We start from the raw sequence: 15,224 nt of genomic DNA, 5'->3' as shown, positions 1-15,224 counted from the left end.
TGAAAACCACACTGAGACCGTTCTGCTGATTTATTTTCTTAAACCAAAGCATAGCTTTCAACTTAATCTTGTGGCTCACTGGCCTGCACACTCCCTGCTCCCTGAGTGGGGTCCATGATAAACAACTCCTGTGGGATTTATGTTCCCGGTTTTTCATATGTCTTCCCTTTCCAAATTCCTCAAGTAGTTTTCTAAAACAAATTTGATTCTTTCCTTTGATCCCAAGAGGGCACTATCTACACATGCTCCTGGCTACTTGCCCTTTCGACACTTGTCACTCGAGTGGGCTTAAAGGCCTAGAGGAGGGAATGAAGTCTGGAGTACTAGCAACCTCTCTGAATTCTTCAGGGCATTTCAGGAGCAGGATTGCTGGGTGTCCTCATTTTACTAGCGCACTCCTGTTTTATTTACCTGACCAAGTAGAACAATGCACGCTCACTTCTAGGAATCATACAAAAGGTACCAAGAGAAGCTAAAGGACTTGCTTCCGGCAATAGTCAAAAATGGAACCAGGATTTCCACCCAAATAGGCCAATTAAGGAGACTGGTTTTAGTCACCATAATGTTTTTCCTTTGTAACACAGAGATGATTAAACAAGGCAAAAATAGTGCAAAATATAATTGTTAACTGCAAAATGAAAACCACTCACAAACAGACCACTTTACATAGATCTTGCATAATTATCCTAAGATTGTGTTTTATTGTGACTTTGCAGATTGGTAAAATAAAGTCCTCAGAAGGATGTTGTGCAATCAGTCCTTCCTGAGGGCAAATTAGAGGGGATGAGGACATGTCTGAAAATGAGCACAGAGAGGACTGTATGCTCTTGAACTGCTCTTGCAGTGAACAAGACTTCCTTTGGGTCCACGAAGACTGCGATGTGAATGTGAGAATCCGTGTGGTTCCTGCGTCAGCAGGTCTCTCGCCAGCCCACCTAAAGAAGGGATTTTCCTCTAAGAACTCTGAGCATGTTCAGTTCCTTCTAACAGAGTCTTCTGGATTTAACTGAGTTGGAAAGCTCTGCTATTTCCTTTCCGAGAAGAAGAGGCAGCTAGGTCTTCTAGGTTATAAGGAGGGCCTGCATTTAAATTTGACTATTTCCTTGGCAAGGCCACTCTAAAGCTTTCCTTGAAGATGTCTTGCTAGTCTCTATTGGGCAGATTGGTCACCAAGAATGGATTTCCACCATGTGGGTGCTGGGGCCTGAATCTGGTCCTGCAAGAGCAGCAAGTACTCCTAATAAATGAGCATCTCTCCAGCCCAGAGGGAGAGAATTGTAAGGAAGAATTTTCTATATATTTTTTTCTATATTTGTAGTTTCTGGAATAGGCTTTGCAATTATGACATTTAAAGGTATAAATAGCTACATTAATGACATTGGCACTCTGGTCTTCTCCATCCTCTGGAAACAGGGAAGAGTACTGAGGCAGGGGGCTTATGGGAGATCCATGTGCATGTTTCTTAGTATTACGACACCCTATGGGCAAGACAATTTTAAAACTACAACCCAATCTAGCTAGGTATCTTTCCTAATAGTACAGACTGTATTCACTGTCAGAAGTGAATGCTTGAATCACTTTCACAATTTAAGGTCTGTAACAAGCCACTGTACATGTTAAAAACAAAGAGAAGAAAGGTTTAACAGTGAGGAAAGGTAGATATAAATGAGGAACACCTGTGATTGTGTGGCCATTTATAGAAACAAGAAATACATTTGTTATGGGTATTTCTTCCTTCTGTAGTAATCTTAGGAAGTAGGAATGTAACATTGTTAAATTCCAAGAAATTTATTAATCAAAAGCCTAGCAAGGCATTTTCAAAAACTTAAATGTAAAAATGTGGTGAAAATAAACACCATACATTCAAATACTTTGTGTTTAAAATGCAGTATTTACATAAAAGTGTTTAGTAATCATTTTGTAATATGTAGAATACATTATATATTTTTATGTCTCCAAGAAAACTAAATATTTTAACAAAATTTGACGTGTAAAACTTGAGAGTTCAAATTTTTTTAAAGAAAAAATATAAGTATTTGTAAACTTGAAACATTTCTGTACATTTTCATTAACTACATCTGCTATGCATAAATATTTAGATAAATGTAACTGAATTGGAAAAGCATTATCTTTAATGTGCTTAAAAGATTAACAAATTGCCCATGAAAAACAATAAAGTATGAAATAATGATGTGAAAATATCTAATTAAAACATGAGGGTCTGGGAGATGGCCCAGTGGATGTAGACACTTGTTGCTAAGTCTGACCACTGGAATTCATGTTGTTCTCTGACCTCCATTCATATACCATGACATGAAAGGACATGCACACTCACAGATACATACATATACATAAGTAAGTAAAATGTAATAGTAATAGCTAAATTTGGTTGTAGTCAAGACATAAATAGCTTTTAAACCATGTGTCAGTCTTCTAAGTTTATTTTTCTAAAATCTTAGTGGAACTTTCTATTCCATAAATGGTCAAGTTGGGTCAAAGTCAACATAGTCTGAAAACTAGATATTCAAAATCATGAGCGACATTTCTTAAGTTACCTTTGATATTCTTTAAGTCTTTAATGTTTCTCTGCCATGTGTGTTGTACTCTGAATAAATTTCTCACAATTTTGTTAGGTTTATTTCCACATATTTGATATATTATGATGAAATTGAACTGGCCTAAATCTTACATTTTAGTTTGTTAATTGTTTCTGTGATAGAAAAAATATATCCTAGTTAAAAGATATTGTATCTATCACTATTGATAAAGTTACTTATTAATGTTAATACTTTGGTATTTTGTGTATTGTCTTCAGCTATATGATTAAGAAATTCTCATAGATTTTTTTACTTGAAATTCTTATGATTTTGCCCCTCATATGACTACATGATATCAAAGTTCTGATACAAGGGAAATATAAGAAGAATCATTTCTGTCTTATTCTCCTATCAAATTTCATACACAATCAAAAGTGTCTGCAGTAGGTTCATTGTGGTCTACATTATCAGTTTCATATTTTCCTAGAGATTATATTTTTCATTACAATACTTGGCTGTTGATCACTTTTATAATTTTCTTAACATCCTTTGAGATGACATCTTTCCCCTCTGTATCCCCTTAATATAAGCAATCACATTTTTTTTAAAGTTTTGATGTGAATCTAACCTTATAGTCCTCGAATAAACACATTTGGTTTTAATATATTTGCACATATGCTCAAGCATATAAACCACATTTATAAGGTTTGACAAATTCTTGCCTAAGGCTTCGTATTTATGTTTGTGATACACACAGTTATGCAGCTTTTTTTCCCTACTGTTGTCTTCAGGATCTAAGGTGTGCTGGCACCACAGGGAAAAACAAGTAGACAATAAAGTAAATAAGACCTGCATTACCATTTTCTTAAATATTTAGTAGAATTACTGGTAAATCTGTCCAGTTCTAGGAATATCTTTGTAGGACTTTTTTAAAATTAGAATTGTTTTGAAATAATAAATATTAAGAGATTGCTAACTCTTATAACCTTTGCACCACCATTACATACATAGATGGGTATATCTTGCCATTATTGTCCTTGTAGTAATTCACTAAGATATGTATGTATGTATATATATATACATATATGTATATATGTATATACATATCTCAGTAGCTGCTTCTATAGTATCTCCTTGTGCCATGAAAACTACCCAGCAGGGAAGAAGCTTCCTGAGCAGTACCAACTTGCATTCTCCATGTTCTATGACCAGTTGTATGTACTGTCTTAAGCAATGGGGACTTACCATCAGCAGTCACTTTACCCACTGAGCATCTACCCAAGCTCATTTTCTAGAAAGAAAATTGTAGTTTCAATTAATTTAGCAAAACACTTGTGTTGTGTGATATTTTGTTTGTGTTCTGACAAATAAAGCTTGCCTGGAGATCGCAGGGCAGAGCTAGCCACTAGTTAACTATAGAGGCCAGACAGTAGCGACTCACGCCTTTAATCCCAGCACTTGCAAGGCTCTTTTCTTCTTTCATTTTTCTTTATTAAGAAATTTTCTACTCACTCCACATACTATCCACAGATCCCCCCTCTTCCCTCCTTCCACCCCCCAGCCCTCTTTCCCAAGCTACCCTGTATCCCCACATCCCCCAAATCTAGGTCTCCCATGGGGAGTCAGCAGAGCCCAGCACACCGAGACTAGGCAGGTCCAAGCCCCTTCCCACTGCACCAAGGCTGTGCAAGGTGTCACACCACAGGCACCGGGTTCCAGAAGCCTGCCCATAGACCAGGGACAGATCCCAATCCCCCTGCTTGGGTGCCCCCCCCAAACAGTTTGACAACTGTCTTCCGTATCCAGAGGGCCTAGTCCAGTCCCATGGGGGCTCCACAGTCACCAGTCCACAGTTCATGGGCTTCCACTAGTGTGGCCGGTCATCTCTGCACGTTCTCCCATCATGATTTCGACGTCCGTCGCCTGCAGTATCTCTCCTCTCTCTCATCAGTTGGATTCCCGGGAGGCTCATATCTTTAATCCTAGTGGAGAGGTGGAGAGAGGAAGTGATAAGGTGGGGATCTCTGCCCCTTTCAGTCAGAGGATCTGGAAAGGTAAGAAGTCACTGGTGGCTGCTCCTCTGTTTCTCTGATCTTTCAGACTATTACCCTGATATCTGACTCCTGGTTTTTATCAATAAGATTAATTAGATTATTCTTCACACTTGCTATAATGATGCTTTTTATTTAAAGTATATGATTTCTCATTGGCCATTAGTAGCAACACAATAACCTGTATTGCGTAGGTGGTCCTTAGACCACCCCTAGCCAACAACTTTAGGGCACTCCTTAAAATATCCCTTTGTTGTTCTCTTACTGTAGCTACTTTCTTTATTATAGCAAGTTCATTTGCAGTTAATTCTTTAATAATGACTTCAATAGAATTCCTCTCTCTGTCTCTTCCTTATGGTCTCTGTCCTAAAACAAGTGTTATGGGTACATGCAATCTATCACTGCTATTTGCGTGGTTGTCTTAGCAATGGTAATTTCGCCCTTAACTTTTAAGGTAATTTAGCTGGAGAGATGGGATGGAGACATGGCTCAGTGACTAACAGCACTTGTTGTTCTTAAAGAATTTCAAGGTTTGGTTCCAGCATACACAAGGGCTCAGAAATATCCATAATTTCAGATCCAGAGAATCCAGTGACATGTGACCTCCTTAGGCACTAGGCACATAGTTGTGTACATACATACATGTAGCAAAACAGAAATATGACTATAATAAATCTTAGAGTTTTCAAATGAATTAGCAGTTGCAGATATTTTTTATGTAATTTCAAATTAATTTTATGTAATACATCGATTGCTTTATACAGCACTGAGTAATATATAAAGCTCAGAAGACTTCAAGCCCCTTTACTTCTGCTATTCTATTTTTTCATGCATATTAGCTTTGATATCTTGGTTTTTGTCCTATAGCCATTGAAAGAAGCGTGGTGAAGTTTCTTTTAGTTAGTTTCTTATAGAAGTTTCTTTTGTTAAATCTCATTTCTGCTTCTCTGAAGTTTGATGTAAAGCACCTTTTATTAGTGTATCCAAATGATTTTCTTCCTTCTGTATAGTCTATATTCATTTAAGCTTATTTACTGTGGGAAGACTCATTAACAAAGACACCCAGTGATTAGCACTGTGGAGAAGCTACTTCACTATGTCAAGGACAAACTTTCCATTGCTATTCAGAGGCACCTCGGGATGTGTCCCAAGGAACTGGAGAGTGAAAACTATTGCATTTTGACTCTATACCTTTTGTTCATACCTTGAGCGAGTCATATCTCATTGGAAGCAGCAGCTGTCACTTGGACATTAGGATGAACTTCTATTTCACTTTGCTTCAACAACTGGTTTTAGATTTGGGAAGAAAGAGGGCAAAGGTATGTCTTCATGACAGTTTATTTTGTATGGTCATGAGTACTTCTGTGTGCAGGAGTTCTAGCTAACTTTTTTTCTGGTTCCTATAAGAAACAGTATTCTCTTTTTGCAGCAGTAGCATTTTATTTCAGAGTATTCATAAGCTTGTGCCCAGGGGCCATTAGGATAACCTAACATCCTTCTTAATTTACCAGAGTTGAAGAGGGCAACAATGATCTTCCAATGCAAGAAATATGACTGCTACATCTCGGCCTTGTGGCAAGTTGCAGTCTGTGTTGTGGAGGTCACTGTACTCTGCACTTACTTGTTTTCTCACTCTCTAGAGGTAAAACTGATCGAAGGAGGCAGGGAGGTTGCCTTGACCTGGGTCTGTATCAGACAGATTTCTGTCCTGGGTTTCCTTAAAATGAGTTCACCAGGAGTAGGAGGTTAAAACTAGACCTATAAACAATGTACTGTTTTTCAGAAACAAGTCAACAGGACAGCTTTGAAAGCTGAGTATAAATTGTCTGTAAGACATTGATCGCAGATAAATACTGCAGATACTTGATTTAAAACTTCCTAGAGGCAATATGAACTGTTCTTTATAGGAATATAAACAATAAATTAATTCTAAAAATATTCCCCCAAAATAATCATCAATTATCAGTGGTTTTAAGTGTATCAAACGAAGTGAAGAAACAGTGTTAGAAAGTCTGTAAAAACATGCTTTCTATGGTAGTCTTAACATGCCTTTCAGGTGCAGAAAGAGTTAATAAATGTTTATGTGCACATGGTATACTTTGAAATTCTTTTTCTGCTTTTTCAATTGTTTTGCTTTGGAACTTGATGATATGTAATTTTGATTAGAAAGAAGAAATAATCAGGTTGCTTTCTGCGCCAAGTTTGTTCTTATCTGGTTGCTATGACAATCTCCTTTGACAGTTTTTTTTCTTTTGTCGATTTATCTCTTTTTGATGTTATAAAAAGAGTTTTCCTAGGAAAGGGGTTTGATTCTTTATGCTTAAAGGATTTTAAAGAAATAATAATAAAAAAGCTTTTAGTGAAAACCTCTGCATTCCATCATGTCATGTCTTATTTAAGATTTAAAATAAGAAAAAGCTATATCTCTTCTTTAAAAAAAAGAAGATTGAAGGTATTTGGAGAATCTAAATTTTTATTTCTTCCATATTGTATGCACTAAATGCATACTTGAACATTGTTCTGCGCACATAAAGGTTTGTTTTTAGACCTGATTTCTAGCCTTATTATTTTAAACAATGAAATCCTCGGCTAGATTTTCAATTCATCAGGGAACATAGATTTTTAAAGAAGAAAATACTAGACTATGTACAAGAAAACTTAATTCTCATCTTAACTTTTTCCGGTATGGCCTTGGAAAAAATCACGTGCATCTTATGAACTGTAACTTTTTTATTATTATTTGAAAAGAGATTATAGGCTGCTGAGATGGCTCAGTGGACAAAGGCATTTGCTGCCAAACTTGATTACCTGAATTCTTCTTTTGTAACCCACATGGTGGAAGGAGAGAACCAACTCCTGGAAGTTGACCTCTGACCTCTATATACACACACTACTGTGATGTGCATATATGCACATCACGCACACACACACACAAACACACACACACACACACACACACACACACACTAAACATAAAAAAAGTTGTTAGACCATGTGTTTTTCCCTCATCTGAAAATAAACCGCACTGTCCATTTGTTATTGGAATATTTAAGTTATTTTCGTCGATAGCATTTTCCCAAGAAGTCCTTTTGTGTCTTTTATGAGAAAATCATGCATGAACTCAGAATTATGGTGTTCCTTTAATACACTATGCACATGAGCCACATTCTTCCTGGTTAATGAAAGTCACATGAGTTTTTTTGCAGAAAGCCATAAAGTGCAACGTGGTTGCTTTTTTTTTTTGGTTGTTCAAGTAGAAGACAGTGATAGTCAGGTAGCAGTAGAATCAGTTTTTGTGGCCAACGTCTCCCCCATCACATTGGAGATTTTCTAAGCAATATTGGTCAGTCTTATGCTTTCAAAGTTAAACCTGAGTCACTGTCACCTGTAAGGCTTGCAAAACTACCATTTTTTTTTAATTGAAAAGGCATTAATCTAATGTGTCTGAGATGTGCTTAGATAATTAGTTTATGCACAGATTTTTAGGTGATGCTGTGCACCTGGTCCTGTGACCAATATTTTGATAACCACCAGGTTGATCAGTTTAGAGAAGTTTAATTTTATTTTTATTTTTTAAAATTTTGAGATACTGTTCTAATGGTAATGTATAAAACTGTTTTAAGAAGCTACATGAATGCCCTCATCCATCCTGAATGTTGTAATACTTGTTGACTCAAGAATTGCTTTTTATTCTAGTCCTTGTTTAGAAGAAACAGCATGACTTGTATTTGGTTTCTAATGTCATGTGAAATGTTTATGTATTTGGAAGGATAAAAATGGAGCAAGGGACCTGGGGAGATGTTTTTGTTGGTAAGCATAAGAATCTGAATTTGGATACCCAGCAAGCACATGGAAAACTAGATGTGGCCAGTATTCACCACGGAGACAGAGACGATTTTCAAGGAACTCACTGGCCAGCCAGCTTGGTTGACTCCGTGAGCTGCATGTTCACTGAGGAACCATGTATAAAAAAATAAGTTTGAGATTAACTGAAGAAGAAACTCAACATTGACCTCTGGCAAACACACAAATCTATGTTGGGAATATGTACATATAGCACAGGTAAATGCACATACACATCCCCATCCCCACCCATACACATAGAGATACTATTATGAAATGAGTGATTATGATGATCATTATAAAAACAAATTCACTCAGGAAGACTGTATGCCATGTTCTGTAGAAATATACTTGGATTTTAGTTATAATTATTACAAGATTACTTTTCATATGTAATCAATTTATTATTTTCAATAATAACATCAGTCTCATTTGAGGAACAAATAGCTTCACATCTGGCTTGCAAATTTATGTACTTCAAGACTTTGCTTCCTATAGAAGTCCAACAGGCAGCCATGATTCCCATAGTTTTGTATCTGACACAGGTAATTCAGATTTTTCCCATCACGTACATACTCTTAGCCTTCACCTGGATGGTGAAGCCTCTTTTTGGTAGTCTGAGTGACCCATTATTAACATCCTTCTAAACAGAAAAACAATTTAGTGATAATTTAGTTATAACTTACAAACCCCCCAAAGAAAGATGAACTAAAGACATAAGGCATTTTTATGAAATTCACCCAAATTGTGAGGTTCAGCTGCTCCTAGATCCTCCTCTCTTCCGATGCCCAGGGGATCTCTCCTGCCACAGTTTTGCCGTGTTCACTTGAGTTTTATGGTCATTGGCCAGTATGATCTTCCCTTTTGAAACCCCTACCCTGCCCCAAATTCACCCAGATTCCACTGCCACCAAAAGAGAGAACAGTTTCCTCTTCATACAGCTTAGGTGTACAAGTGTAGAAGATAAAAGTCAAGTTATCTATCAGACTTAGGTATTCCCATTTTCATAACTGCAGCCTCTCCCTTTCAATAACTTCATATACTTGGATCCTGCCAAGCACTTCATAGCAATAATGCTCTCTCATATGCTGACAGCAGATTTAGGAATAAGCACAACTTAATTATCTTCTGTGGTAGATTTTTTTTTTTAAATGACACATTTTTCTCCTCTCTTGAAACTTGGCCAATGTGATGTTTAGATACTCTAACCAGGAGGCAAACCATATTTCTCCATCTTCTAAAAGTCAACGCTGGCCTTGTGACTTGCTTTGCTCAGTAGTATTTAGCAGAAGCGGTAGCATGGCTCAGTGAAATTGTCAAGTCTCAAAGACGTGGGAATACAATGAGAGGACGTAACGTATGCTACATGGTAGAAGAAGGAAGAGAGTTGGCAGCTGACTGTCCCCTGTAGAACAAGGCACTTGCTCTCTGACCCATGAACAAAAGTCCCAGCAAGTCAAGCTAAAACCTTCTAACAGAGTCTAGCTTGATGTGCCAATCTAGAGAATCTGGAATTAAGTAAATGATTGTTCTTACATTCCAGTCATTTGCAGTAGTTGGCTATGTAGCCATGAGTACCTGACGGGTGGATCTTCTCGTATAAACTTACAGTTTGGCGCCAACATTCACCTCTCCGTTTACTTCAGAAATTTGATTTACTCAGCTTTGAATGGTCCCTTGGAAGCGGTAGTAATTTTCATCAGCTCTTATGTTTAAATGTACTTACAAAACGTGGCTAATGAGCTGTAGGAACAAGTGAAAATTCTCTATGTGGCACATTTTTTAAAAGTAAGAAGAAAAGAAGTACAACCACCATCTCCTCTTCCCATATTTGTTTTTCCGCTTAGTAGTGCACTTGCTTCTTTTTGTTGATGTTTATTTTTGAGATTGTACTTTAATCCCAACATTTCTGCCTTCCCTTTCCTCTCTCCAATACATCCCTCTGTACTCTCCTCCAAATTTATCGCCTCTTTTTCATCAATTGCTATTGTATGCATATATGTATTTATATGTACACATCTACATTTCCAAACATAACCTACTAAATCCATATAGTGTTACTTATATGTATGTCTTCAGGGCTGGCCATTCAGCACTGGACAACCAATTGGTGCAGTCTTCTCTAGAAAGGGACCCCTCTCTTGATCCTAGCTTTATTCAGTTGCCTGTAGTCCTTTGAGTAAGGATGATATCTTGTGGGCTTTCCCCATGCCGTTTGGCCTATTTGTGGCATCACCCTTGTTCAGCTCATGTTTGGGTGGTCATGTTGGGGAGAGTTTATGGGTGTAGCTTCTGGTGTTACTAGGTGACACCAGCTCCCATCAAGTTCTCGGATCCTCTGGCTCTCAGAAACTGTTTGGCCCTCTCTTTGCAGTGTTCCCTGAGTCTTAGGTGTGGGAGTGTTTGTAAATGGATCCCCTGGGACCGGGCTCCACAACTCTGCACACTGATCGCTTGTGCTTTTCCGTAGTGGTCTCTGTCTGCTGCAAAGGCAAGTTTTCTTGATGAGGGGTGAATTCTACACTTATCTCTGGGTATAAGCACAGATGTTTATAGATTGCTGTTAAAGACTGTTGGTTTAGTAAATTAATGGTTGTAGCTTCCCCTCCAACAACCATGCTTTAACTAACACTGATTAGTTAGCTAGGTATCTAGTACCAGGTATGGTATCCCTCTGGATAAATGGGGTTTAAGTCCAATTATAGCCATGGTTACCACCCAGGTGTGCTACTACTGCACCTGTAAGGCTATGTTGCCATGCTGGTCATTGATTTGGTTCATAGGCATCATAACTAGGAGGGACTGTTGCTTACCTCCCTCCTTTGGAAGCTTGAATGTTACTAGTTCAGGCTTTTGGGTCATTTCTCTGAAGTGCATGATGCTTTTAGCAATAAGGACTTACCTTCCACTTCTCACGGGTAGCCAGCGGCAATGGCAATAGGCTGTATGCTTTGTGAGTCTCTTAGATAGCCAGTGATACAGAGTCGCTGTGAGAATTGAAAAAGATTAAAATCAGTTGTTTCAGGTTTTTGGGTGAAGTTGGCTATACATCAGCTGATTTGTAATAAAATACTATCTTTTAGATTTAGTTTTTTACTTCAATTATATGTATGTGTGTCTGTTTGTCTGTAGGTATGCAAACATTCACGCAGGTGCTAGAGAAGTCCAGAACAGGGTGACAAATCCCCTGGAGCTAGGGTTATAAGTGTTTTTGAACAACCCAACAGGGTGCTGAGAACCAAACTCAGGTTCTTTGCATGATCTGTAAATGCCGTTAACCACTGAGCCATCTTTCTGGCCCCTGTTTCATAACATTCTCATCACAATTTGCCATAGTCCTCAGTCTCCAACTAAAGAGCTTCTAAAATGTGAAATAAAGAGTCTGTCATTATTATGCAGATTATATATATATATATGTACGCATGAACACACAAATACACACACATATGTATCTGAACACATCCATACATCTGTTCTGATAAGCAATGTAAAATAAAGTCACAGAATCCTGTTATCTCTGCCTCCGAAGGATCACAGTGGAACCTTACAATCTGGCACAGTTACTGTTCTGTTCAGCAGTTTCTATTGTGGCAGGTCAGGTTTCTGGAACATTGTCAGAGCCAGGATGTAAGGCTTTAACAACATCTGCTGTGGCTGTGAACAAAGGCATGCTGCATTTATAAAATGGTTTTCCTTATAGGCTATCAGTTAGCCTGAGAGGGCAAAGCAAAGCTAGCCGCGATTCACAGTCCAGGAGAAGGCTTTCTTTCTCTGTGAAGCATGTGACTCACTCATCCCGGCTCAGTGTCTTACAGACCACCTTCCTCTGCAATCCAAAAAGGGCCCCCCCAAAGTGATTGTGCATAGAACATCTCCAGCCCCCCCCCTTTGCCCATTTTGTAGCTGTATGAAATATTTCTACATAATCGCATCTGGACGGGATTGTCAGATGCACAACTTCACTGAGTCCAAAAATTACATTCATTTAGAAGGACATTAGCCAGTTCGCATCCAGTTAAGATAAGGACGCGCAGTGATGCAAGCCAAATGGACCTATTTCAAGACCGTGTCGCTGCTTCTGTGGAGAAGCTATATTTTTAGCAGGACAGCCATCAGAAAACATGCTTATTATTTTGACAAAATAGCCTCATTTCTTTAGAAAGATGCACGTGAAAGACTGACTGGCTGAGTTATCAATCCAGCTTTTGTTGTTGTTAGTATGCGTTTGGGTAGATTTCTTATCATCCTCTAAGGGTAGTTCTTCCAGCGAGGTAGTGGGCCTGTGTCTAATCCCGCATCATCTCATGAATTTCCTTCACCTCAGAGATGCCCAAATGCATTCCACGTATTGTGGTAGTGTTGTGTAAAATTCAGCCCGACGGGGATATTTACAATGGTCCAGAGCAGGGGTGCAGGGAGGGGTGCAGACTAGCGCTCGCTCAGCTTTTTATACTGGGGATGGAGTCCAGGGCTCAGGCATTCCAGGTAGAATCCTGTCAAGTCCCTTCCGGCCATTCAAACACAAGAAAACAAACAAGCTGGCAAGTGCTGGCACCAGGGAAGGGAAAGAGCCTAGCTGTTTGCTGTGCGGGGATGCAGACCCAGCTGCCTAGCCTTTGTTCCCCCGCACAGAGTAAATCTCAGGAAATTCGCTCGTAAAAGACAAAGACAGAACGCAGGGGAGTCTTAAATAAGAGGAACCGACTCTGAAAGGTGTCAGTATAAGTGGTTTTTGAACAAAGGAAAAATGAAACAATGTTCACCTTAAGAATCTGAATTACCTCTTGTTTTTCTAATTGAGTGTGTGTGGGGGGGTGTGCAGAATAAAAAGCAGGTAATTCACTTTAAAGGAAAAAAAAATGAAGTTATAACACTGTGAATAAAGGGGAGGGGTGGGCTGAAAGAAGAACATTTCATCTGAGGTGTACCAGGCTGACACTGTCTAAAATCTATCATTTTCAATAAACAATGACACTCCCCCCCCCCACTCTAATTTAGAGCAGTTCCCTGGAATTAAAGATCCTATGTATGCATTTAATGTGCATACGTGTCTCTTATGCACAAGGTGCTTCTCAGCCCTTGTATATGTATTAAGGCCCCTTCCTGTACTTCGAACAAAACCTCGAATCTACTTAATAAGAGATGTTGTCCTGATGCTATCAGGGTTACTGAGAGACTTTGAATATATTGCCTAATTCATCTTGATCTCACTTCCCACCTTTCAGAAGAGAGTGTGAGGAGAATGATCCTGCCTGTCCTCTCTAGCCTTGGAGTCGCATAATTTATTACAGTAGTAGCAGATTCAGATTCTTCTCTCTGCCAGACAGTGTCTACACTCTTCTCCCGGTGAAACCAGTCCCCATCTATCCAGCTTTCAGTCGTCTCCGATATTCTTTAGGCCACTAGTTTCTATTCTCATCCTCTTGCATGGAATGTATTTCTAGTGTGTCTTTAAGGAAAAGAACCACAAAATCACAGTCAGTCCAAGTGCAAGGCTCACACTACAAAAGATCAACAGTGGGGGACATCCCCCAGTTGCACAGCACACAGCCATAGCAGTGTCTTCATAGGCATTGGTTTTATACAGCTGCCTGTGGACCAAACTATTTTATGATATTAAAATGGATTATGGTATTAAAATGTAAGGACACACATACTGTCTGAAATACCTGTCTCCATAGGAAACACACTGGATGTTTATGGAATAGCTGATTGCTTACTTTGCATGCCTAGGACCTGAATTATTTTGAATGAATGAAAAGATTAAATCACTGAACTCCCAAACATGAAAAGATTAAGAAACAGTTCCTCAGATGCAACTGAATTCTCCCTTTTATGCATTCTCTTTTTCACTTTCCTTGTAATGTACTAAGAATTACAATATATATCTAATTTATTCACACAAACGATAACTAACTTAAAAAAAGTAACTATTGGTATTGAACAACATATATAGTCCAGAGCTACCATCCATCCCATCAGGAAAATGCCATGCCATGACACTAGTCTCTGTGAAGACAAGAATTTACTGGCTTTTTTATACATAGTAGTCTGTTGGGCTTTATTTAAAATTCCTTAATTTTTGTAATATGTATTTTTGAAATTATATAATTACTTTTGAAAAATCTACTAGACCAATTCCAAGAATCAATTTTTTTTTCTGGAGGAGATCCTGAATATATGGCTATTACCACCACCACCATCATTGTTATTGTTATTTATTTATTTATTTATTTAGAGTTTTATTATGTAGGTCTGGCTGGTCTGGAAATCACTATGAATATCATTCTGACCTTGAACGTGTGGCTGTCTTGATGTATCTGCTTCCCACATGTTGGGATTACAGATAGTTTTTTTAATTTTAATTTTAATTTTTTATTTTTTAACCATTCTTTGCTATTGGTACACATAATTTTTTAACTATTAACTATTGATACTTAGAGTATGCTTCAAAAATCAAAGCACAGAGTTTAAGTCCATAAAGATTGACATTTTCTAGTCACATTTAGCATAGAAATATGTTTAAAAAAATACGTGTTAATGGGCTGGAGAGATGGTTCGGAGGTTGAGAACACTGGCTGTCCTTCCAGAGGTCCTGAGTTCAATTCCCAGCACCCACATGGTGGCTTACAACCATCTGTAATGAGATCTGACGCCCTCTTCTGCATACATAATAAATAAATAAATCTTTAAAAAATGCATGTTAACAAATATTCTGGACACACATATTTCTCAGATTCTTTCTGTGCGGCACCAACAAGCTCTGGATAGTGTCCCAAAATTCTTTTTAGCA

This window comes from Peromyscus eremicus, chromosome 12 (genome assembly GCF_949786415.1).
Source record: "Peromyscus eremicus chromosome 12, PerEre_H2_v1, whole genome shotgun sequence".
NCBI classification, from domain to species: domain Eukaryota; kingdom Metazoa; phylum Chordata; class Mammalia; order Rodentia; family Cricetidae; genus Peromyscus; species Peromyscus eremicus.
This window is presented reverse-complemented; position numbering follows the sequence as displayed.